Source organism: Triticum aestivum, chromosome 2B (genome assembly GCF_018294505.1).
Source record: "Triticum aestivum cultivar Chinese Spring chromosome 2B, IWGSC CS RefSeq v2.1, whole genome shotgun sequence".
NCBI lineage: Eukaryota > Viridiplantae > Streptophyta > Magnoliopsida > Poales > Poaceae > Triticum > Triticum aestivum.
Window position 1 is genome coordinate 177,614,165 of NC_057798.1, and position 10,470 is coordinate 177,624,634.

Below are 10,470 nucleotides of genomic sequence, written 5' to 3' on the forward strand. Positions count from 1 at the left end.
CCTGTTCATCCAGAGGCGACGCCACCGCTCACTGTTCATCCAAACCCCTCCGCAACGCACACTGTTCATCCCAGAGGCAGCATCGATCGGCTTCAGTTAGCAGCAGTAGCAAAGGAATCGCTCCATCAGGTTCAGTTAACAGCCATCGACCGATCGCTCGGGTTCAGTAACGCGTAGCCTGCAGTGCAATCGCTCGGGTTCAGTTAGAGCCCAACGCCTCGCTCGGGTTCAGTTAGAGCCAATGCCTCGCACACACGCGCGTACGTGTGCGAGAGAAACGCGCATCGCTCGGCCCCCGACCTCCCACCGTAATCGGCAACTCCCCGGAATTTTCCTTCCCCTCGCTTCTACCACGGTTTTTTCCGTCATGGACGGCCCAAAGAATGTCATGCAGCTGCGTCTCCGGCCCGCCCAGGACGAAAAACCCATTTTCTGTCATGATTTTTTTTGTCATAGAAGTAGGAGCCCACCACATCTATGATGATACCGGGTTTTGTCATAATTATCGTCATAGAAGTGTCATATGTATGACAGAAAAAAATTTCGTTCGGCCCAAAATGTCACGGATGTGTCTTTTTTTTGTAGTGCATGTGTGCCGTCCAGGCTCTTTATCGTCTGTCAGTAGATGGCAAAGCCCTTTGCAGCTTTGCCGTCAGCCAGCAGGCGACAAAGATGCCTTTGTTGTAGCCTATTCAGCCGGACCTGTTGCCGTCTGCTGGCTGACGACAAAGGTTTTTGCCGCCAGACATCCATTCCTTTGCCGTCAGCCATGGCTGACGGCAAAGTGCGTAATTCCTGTAGTGCATATTTCACTAATTCTAAAATACAGATTTCACTCATTTCAGAAAATGGATTGCACTCGTTTCGAAAGGTGGATTCACTTGCTTCAAAAACAGATTTCACTGATCAATATATATTAAAATGGGGATATGATTGAAATAACAAAACTCAAACTAGACGAAATATATTCAAGATTGGCCTTGTTTTAAAGATCTGTGCGCCAAAAGTTCAAATATATAAATAGTTTCAAAATTAAAATTTTGGTCTAAAATATATAAATGATTTAAATTAGCATAGGTAAAATAGAAATGTGGATTTGTTGTGTAAGAGAGGAGAAAGACTGCACATGTACTTTTGCTGCCACGCATGTGTCCTACACTACGTGAGTGAGAGGAGCATGCATGCATCTATCAAAGGTAGGCCCATGTAATAATTTTGATGGGGTTCGTTCACTGTATTTTGTCAGGTATAGATGTTGTATAGCAGAAACTGAAAATAAATGCGTGACGAATCTTCACGCACCCAATGGATGAAAAGAGCTTTGTGCGGCGACTACGCTCACTCCTCCCTCTCGCCCATGTCCCGCAAAACCGGCGGAAAGAAAAAATGAGCGCACATATGCCTCATCCAATCCGCCGTCGTGCCTCCCCACGACCTCGCACACCGCCGTTGGTGCTATGTCATCGCGTCCCCGCGCGGACCCAAATATTCGTCTCCCTCTCTTCTTTCATTTCCCCCTCTCCACTCCTCTGCAATCACATGCGCAGACGCCTCGCCGCCACGCTCCCTCTTCGACTCTTTTTTTTGAGATAGCTTACCAGGCTTGCTGCCTGGTCCCCCCCTTGGACCCAATCTACTAGGAGCTCTGCCAGGTAACCGAGAGACATCCGTCCCCTTTCCTCTCTCTCTCTCTTTGAATTGGACTCGATGCGTGCTTCCTCGTAATTGATTCATGTGCTGCTCGTTTGGATCCAAGGATCTGCCTGGTGATGGGTTCGTGCGCAGGGTCGCTTTGATCTCAGGATTAATCTAGCGTTCGTGGATTTAGTTGTCTCATGGTTGTTGGTGAAGCAATCCAATCTGATTTTTCATGATTGACTTTACATGATCCTGTCATTTGACCTCTATGAGATTTAGATTACGGGAAACTGCAGACGATGATACATGATATTCCGTCATACCTCGTATGTGAAATGTCCAGAGAATGAACGGGGTTTTACTTGGTACGCTAGCTAATGTGTCATTTCTTTATCCTTTGTTGTTTCAGGATTATATTTGCCATAATTCAACCTCTGTTTCGTTGTCAAAAGTATGACAGTGGTTAACCCATGCCGTTTATTTTTGCTAGATGAACCTGTTTATTTATGACATGTGGCCTTTCCTGGTAAGGTTTTAAACTAATCATTTAGAGTGTTATTCACCCCCTCATCAATTTGTGTGATGTATAAACATGATTAGCCCAATAGCTCTCCTATGTTTATAGCAGGCAATATGCAAAATAATTAGTGTGGCAAAGACAATATGCGATCCATATGTTGGAAAATATATTATACTAATCAATTGGATTAGGAAACTTTGACACTTGGTGCTCTTCAACCTACACTCCAGCTAGATTAAATTAGCACACTAATTCAAATCTGTAATGTATAGACATCCCTCACTGCAGTCCCATCTAATGATCGAATTGGATTTATCAACCTTCAGTTAGTCGTACTATAAGATTTTTTTTCTTTTGTGAGAATATCGTAAGATTGTTTTAAGGAGGTGTTACGTTAAGAAATCAACATCTAAAATCAATTGTTCCTAGAATTTCAATATGCGATATGCACTAGATACTTATGTTCCTATCAGTGTTTTAAATAGTGGGCTATGCTAAATAGCGACGGACCTCCAAATCAGCTATAGCGGAGCTATAGCGGGCTATTTATACATGAGACTATTTAGCGGCACCCTGCTGAAAAGGTCATAGCGGGCTATAGCTGGCTATTTAAAACTATGGTTCCTATACATTTTATTTGAGCTGGGCATAAAAGGATTGTTGCACATCAGTTCCAGCCTTTTTTAGCTTCTGTTTGTCATCTAGATATTTAAGATGTTTGGTATGATGATCTCCCTCTACATTTGCTTGTTTAAGCAAACAAGAATTAAAATTTTACGGAATGCGAGAAAATAATTTCTAATTGAATCTGTTATTCGGTGATTCTGTGAATGTGAAGGTGTATTCTTACAAATTGTCTGCGCATGTTAGTTTAGCCCCTGGCTGCATTATACACACAACATGTTTTGATACTTTTCATTACTAGTCAATATGTACGTGCAATGCACGTTAATTTAGAAGTATATTAAGTGCATCCGGATATTAAGTAGAATATTATTTGCATGTTATTATGTGATTGGCACTATATTTGGCATGCGGAACTGCTGCGCAGACGACAACAGTATGCACGACAGATGAACGATGCGGGATCAAACGGTCTGCTGGACTCTGCTACATGCATGGACGGACAGGGATCTGTTGTCGTGCATGAATCGTGCGCACATCATCGTGTGTGTAGCACTGCTCTTTGGCATGAGACTAACTACACGTTAAACATATTGAGCGCTCGACATTGAAGCAGTTTAGGTCATTGGATTGACATGATTTGATGGCCGAGATTAATTGGATCTGCCTCTTTGGGTCTTTTTATATTGGTATAGATAAAGACATCTGACCTGATCATATTGCTATTTTCAGCTTTTGGATTTGCATATAATGCTGACACCACGTGGACTCTGAACTCTGAAGGAAGTTGTGCTAACTGCTAGGCTTTCCCTGCTTTTCCAGCTTGTGTGTTTCATTGATGGATGAGGTATAAATCTATTCCTTAAGCGAGCAAATCAAAACACAAATGCAGGAGGTATCGACAACACTGACGACCGCTACATCATTCCATTTAGACCTGAAAGTAACATCAAAGGATGCCAGCGGCGGCAGAGATCAACAAGTTCTTCACCGTCGCAGAGAAGGTGGAGGTCGAATGTTTCACCGTCAAGTGCACACTTATCATTCTGCTACAGTCACTCGATCATCGTCAGGAACACCGCCACACTAAGAATTGTGCAGCTGCTCTACTTTCAGGTCCAAATTGGACATCACGTGAGGTGTTACGGTCAACACCAGCCAGTTCAAGGCAACCCTACAGGTGGTCGTCTGAGCGAGTGCTAACATGCTAATAGGAGCAGTTTCATCTCGAGCAGACTTGCACCGCAATAAGTACATGCTACTCTCAGCGTCTGCTAACATGAAGTTGCACTCAGGCTCTCGCATAGACTACAGAGGTACTGTCCGTAAGTATCACGGTTCATAGATTTATTTATATGAACAATACTGATCTCAAGGATAACAATCTAGATTCATCTATTACTTCTGCTAATGTGACTGTAACAACAGTCACTCCCATTCAAACTTTCTTTAGGGAAACTACAACATGCATTTTGCTCACCTCAACATTAAATTAAGGAGTGCAGTAGGTTCAGGGCTTATGCGGACTATTGAAATGTTATATTTGTGGACAATGGAGAAAAGCCTGAATTAGGCATCATAGTAGAATTTATACTCGTTGTTACAGTGCGGCTTTTGGGCATCCTTAGAACGATAAGCCCAAATACGAAGATTAGACGCCACCTTAGATTTGTCTGGTTGTTAACTTGTGGTCATCAAACACATTTATATTATGCTCTGTCCATATGCTCTAGAGGAAACAAGCAATAATACTGGACTGCAATTTCTGGGGTATCACGCCCATTTAAACTGACGGTGCAAGTTCAGGCCGACCTTCCTTTTTTCCTTCAGATCTTTCTATTTTAAGAATTGTACAGTTATAATTATACCATTATATATTTATTTTAGATACATGTTCAAAGATTATTTTATTTCACCCAAAATACAAAGGACGCGGGAAAATTACTATTTCTCTATTTCCTGAAATAAATGCCTGAATTTGTTTACCATGTTTTCTCTTTTTCCTTCCTTACAGCAGTGTCTTCAATAGAACAAATAAAGTGTTGAGTAACTAAAAGGCCATTCCGATTCCGGTATGGTAAATATTTGATGGATGGCAAAGGGTCCCGGGGGAGCTCGTTTGTGCTGACGATACTCAACATATTCTGTAAATATCCTCTGAATTCACCATCCATGAGTCGCAAGTCATGTTTTCTGGTGCTATAAGTATAAAAAAGGTTCATACTTTGTTTTATTATCCTTTTGTGGTGTTGGTACTATACCTTTTGGCCTAAGAAGGCTCTCTGAAACACTGAGACAAACAAAGCTAAACATTTGGAGTATGATTAAGCAGTCCAGTCAGCGTTACTAATCCCTATTTGAGCTTGACATTATTTTCTGGCTTAATGTTTGAGATTCTATGTTAGCAAAAATATGTGCAGAATTTCATGTAAGTTTGAAAGTCAATCGATTCCATGCTTTGAGCTCCAAAGTGACCCCTATTCAGAATTGGTATTTGGATCCCAAAACTCCCTATGAACATATAATGAAATTTTAGTTGTGAAACGAGACATAGACATGCCATATTGCTATATCAGGGTGTTGCTATGTACAATTATAGATGCTTGCATTTGACTTCCGTTTTGATGTAACAATATACATGTAGTTTGTTGTCAATACTGTTGAGAGACCTTGTTCTAAAGTTTATGTCCAACATTTAAATTTTTGTTTTCATTTTTTCTACTAAAATATATACCCTTGTATTTTGGTAGTTTTGCGAAGCACTGATGGTGTCCCGCTTATACATGTGAAACCCTACAATATGTTTAGAGCATGGAGGAGTCAGTTTGTGCTGCCAACCCTCACCATATTCTACAAATATCATAGATTTTACCATCCATGAGAGGCAAGTCATGTTTTCTATTTACTGGTGTTATAAGTAAAAAATGTTCATATTCGGTGGATGAGACCCTACAATGTATTTAGAACATCCGATCTACACATCTATATAATTTTGAGCCTTGGATGAATAATTGATGATTGAAGTGGGAACATGGGTAGTACCATAATCATGAAAGGTGCCTTCATGAGTTGATGCCACACGATATATATGAGGGTGCAGGGTAACTTTGGTTGCATCTCCAAATCAATAACCAAAGGGAGTAAATCATAAACAGGGTTAGTTTGAAAAAAATATCAATCAGGATACTATCTTCTTTGTGATACTGTTATTAAAATTGACCATGAACATGAAATTTTCGTGTTTACTTGATCATACTATGAACCCGTAGCAACGCACGGGCACTCTAGTAGTAACATTTGCATTTTCCAGTGACTTTCTGTTTGAGAAAAAAATACTTCTTATGAAGTGTGTACTGTATTCTCCTCACAAAAAAATTAATCTGCATTCAGGAACCAATCTTCTCACCATCTACTAAATCAGTAAGCTCCCTTGGGGTGGAAGCCCTCGGACTCAATTGAGGTTGTCGACTCGATTTTACGTCGATTTCGATTTTGACTCGGTTGTCGAAGCCTGGACTGGGCCGCCTGAGCTGGCTCCCTCTCATCGTTTCTATCAGGCCCTGTTTGGTACGCGTGGATTGGGGCGGGGGGGGGGGGGTCGAGCGGATATTCCTCGTGTGAAAGTGCAACTATCCTTGGGTGGTTTTGGTAATTCCTAACAACATATAGCTCATTGAGCTAATGCTATTTCGAGATAAATATTTCAGGAAAGCTCAATGTTTGGCATGGCATGGGTTAAGAAAGTGGACCCCTCAAAATAGTAAGGACAAAAGGATTGGCTCAAGCTCAAGACTCTGCTTTTCTATTTTAGTGATCCAAGATCACATTGACTCCATAGGAAAGCCAATACTATTAAGAGGGGGTGAGGTGTTGCTTAATGAGGTTCTTGCTCAAAATGCTTAGTGATATGCTCCAAAACCCTCAACTACTTCCTCATATCCAAATATGTCCCAAACCAAAAAGTCAAACTCGGCCCCACCGATTTGATCTATCCAGCGCCACCGAGTTCTCTTGACATAGCCACTGCCACAAACCCTAGTCTTTTCGGTCTCACCGATAGGGATCTCGGTCTCACCGAGATGGGATTGTAATCTCTCTATTTCCCTTCGTAACGTTTCGGTCCAAACGAGATGAGTGATCGGTCCCAGCAAGATTGCAATATAAACTCTCTGTTTCCCTTTCGTAACGTTTCGGTCCTACCGAGATGAGCGAATCGGTCCCACCGAGTTTGCCTGAACAACTCTCTGGTTAGCTTATTACCAAAATCGGTCCCACCAAGTTTGTGTAATCGGTCTCACCGAGATTACGTTATGCCCTAACCCTAATGATATCGGTCCCATCAAGTTGACATGTCGGTCCCACCAAAAATCCTAACGGTCACATTATGAACCAAATCGGTCCCACCGAGTTCTCTGAATCGGTCCCACCGAGTTTAGTAAATTGTGTGTAACGGTTAAATTTTGTGTGGTGGCTATAAATACCCCTCCACCCACTCTTCATTCGTGGAGAGAGCCATCAGAACATGCCTACACTTCTAACATACATTTTCTGAGAGAGAACCACCTACACTTGTGTTGAGGTCAAGATATTCCATTCCAACCACATAAATCTTGATCTCTAGCCTTCCCCAAGTTGTTTTCCACTCAAATAATCTTTATACCAAATCCAATCCTATCAGAGAGAGTTGAGTGTTGGGGAGACTATCATTTGAAGCACAAGAGCAAGGAGTTCATCATCAACACACCATCTATTACCTCTTGGAGAGTGGTGTCTCCTAGATTGGTTAGGTGTCACTTGGGAGCCTCCATCAAGATTGTGGAGTTGAACCTACTTCGTGAAGATTTACCCTAGTGAGGCAAGTCCTTCGTGGGCGGCGACCATGGTGGGATAGACAAGGTTGCTTCTTCGTGGACCCTTCGTGGGTGGAGCCCTCCGTGCACTCGCGCGACCGTTACCCTTCGTGGGTTGAAGTCTCCATCAACGTGGATGTACGATAGCACCACCTATCGGAACCACGGATAAAAAAATCTCCGTGTCTACATTGTGTTTGCTCCCTCCAAACTCCTCCCTTTACCTTCATATGCAATTGTTTTACTTTCCGCCGCTATACTCTTAGAATTGCATGTGTAGGTTGATTGCTTGACTTGTGCTATGTTGCTAAAATCTGCCAAGAATTAAAATTGGGAAAAGGCTAGATTTTTATTTTGTCAAGTAGTCTAATCACCCCCCCTCTAGATATACTTTCGATCCTACAAGTGGTATCAGAGCTTTGGTCTCCATTTGCTTTGATTTCCATAGCTTTTGGTGATCATAGCCTTGGTTTCACAACCTAGGAGAGTACGACGTCTAGCGAGGGAAATTACCACCATAGAGGTCCTTACTTTGATGGTACTATATTTGCTAGTTGGAAGCATAAGATGAAAATGCATATTCTTGGACATAACCCCGCCGTTTGGGCTATCTTGTGTATTGGCTTGCAAGGTGAATTCTTTGATGGGAGAGAACCGAACCGTGAAGCTACCGCGGAAGAGTTGAAGATGCTGTAATACAATGTTCAAGCTTGTGATATTCTCTTCAACGGATTGTGCTCCGAAGAATTCAACAAAATCAGTCGTCTTGAGAATGCAAAGGAAATTTGGGATACTTTGATTGATATGCACGAAGGTATTGACTCCGTCAAGGAATCCAAATTGGATGTGCTTTAAAGTCAACTTGAAAAGTTCAAAATGAAGGATGGTGAAGGTGTTGCTAAAATGTACTCTAGGCTTGCTCTCATCACAAATGAGATTGCCGGCTTAGGAAGTGAAGAGATGACCGATAAATTCATCATCAAGAAGATCCTAAGAGCCTTGGATGGAAAATATGATACCGTGTGCACATTAATCCAAATGATGCCCAACTACAAAGATCTCAAGCCAAGGGAAGTCATTGGAAGAATTGTTGCTCATGAGATGTCACTTAAGGATAAGGAAGAGCTTCACAACAAGTCAAGTGGTGCTTACAAAGCCTCATGTGATGCCCCCACATCATCAAGTGAGAAACAAACCTTCAATGAAGAATTTAGCCTAATGGTGAAGAACTTCAACAAGTTCTACAAGAGTAGAAGCAAGGAAAGAAGTTCCAAGTCAAGGTCCTACAATGACAAAAGATCTTCTAGTCGTGAGCGTAATTGCTACAATTGTGGAAGACCTAGACACTATTCCAATGAGTGTACGGCTCCCTACAAAAGAAGAGAAGATTCTCCCAAGAGAAGAAGTAGGAGAGAAGAATCACCATCAAGAGAGAGGAGGAGGAGATATGATCGTTATGAACGAAGACCCTCTCAGAGAAGCAAGGATTCGGAGAGGAAGGACAAGTCATCTAGGAGCTACACAAAACGAAGACATCAAGCTCATGTTGGTGAATGGGTATCCGGCTCCGACTCCGACCATCACTCTGAAAGAAGTTATCAGTCCGACTCCGAATATACTCAAGATGAAGGTGTTACCGGACTAGCACTTGTGACAACAAAGTCCTACGACATATCTGACTCACGAAATTAAGGAATTGGGAGATGCTTCATGGCCAAAGGTCCAAAGGTAACACACCCCGAGTATGTTGATTTCAATAGTGATGAAGATGATTTGCTAGGAGATGGTGATTTACTTGTTGACAACTCTAGTTATGAAAACTATGATGAACTTGCTATTAATCATGATAATCAAGATAAAACGAATGACGATGATAAGAAGGAGATTAAGCGTCTAACTAAAGAACTAAACACTCTTAAGTTAGCTCATGAAACTACCTTGGAAGATCATTGAGAACTTTTAAAGACTCATGAGAAGCTACGCTTTGAGAAGCTCAACCTTGAGCAAGAGCATGAGTTGTTAAAAGCAATCAATGATGATCTTCGCAAGAAAAGTTCTTCTTACATTATCAAGCATTTACTCTTGTCTACTTACATGCCACAAGTTAAATCTAGCAATAAGAACAAGAAAGATTCTTCCTCTAGTAGTAACAACAATCATGCTAAATCCAATATTGTTGCTTCTAGTAGCTCTCTTGATTCCACTAATGATTCTCTTAGCCAAGTTACTTGAGCAAGAAAATAGCTTATTGAAGGGAATTATAGAGAAAGGTGTTTACAAGAGTCTTGCCGGGAGTAAGCAATTTGAGGAAATTGTACGCAAGCAAGGAAGACACCAGAAGAATCAAGGTGTTGGTTTTGAACGAAAGTTCAACGTCAATGGAGTTGAGTGGAAAGAAGATCAATACCCCAAGACGAAGTTTGTTCCTCAACAAGAGAAGTATGATCCTACTTATTTCCAAGGAACACAAGCTCAAGATGATCTTCCACCACAAGACCACAAGCTAAAAGGCAAGGACAAGCTTCAAGAGGAGATTGATGCATTTGAAGAAGCTCCTAAGGCCTTGGTCAGGTGGGTTCCCAAGACTACATCAAGCTCTATCTCATCAAGTACGACTACAACTCCAAGGATTCCCATCGAGATGGTGTGGATCCCGAATAAGAAGAACTAGAGAGTTCTTCAGGGTGACTCCGCCAACATACTTCACTCTTATCATTTTGGCAATGACAAGTGCAAACAACTTCCATATCTTGCACTAGTTCAGGGAGTCACAAACCCTCTTGTTGGTAAGACAAGGGACAAGGTAACCTAATGCATTCATGGACATCATATTGTGTG

The 10,470-nt window shown here is 41.7% G+C and overlaps 1 long non-coding RNA gene across 2 annotated transcripts; it reads left to right on the forward strand.

Moving 5' to 3' along the window:
- Positions 1-1,405: 1,405 nt before the first annotated feature.
- On the forward strand, positions 1,406-5,134 carry LOC123040990 (uncharacterized). Of its 2 annotated transcripts, none has more exons than XR_006418344.1 (4): positions 1,406-1,652; positions 3,515-3,629; positions 3,718-4,098; positions 4,797-5,134. It is a non-coding gene; the product is annotated as an uncharacterized lncRNA (long non-coding RNA). The 2 variants fall into 2 exon arrangements; XR_006418345.1 differs by having other exon boundaries at positions 4,800-5,134.
- The last annotated feature ends 5,336 nt before the right edge of the window (positions 5,135-10,470 follow it).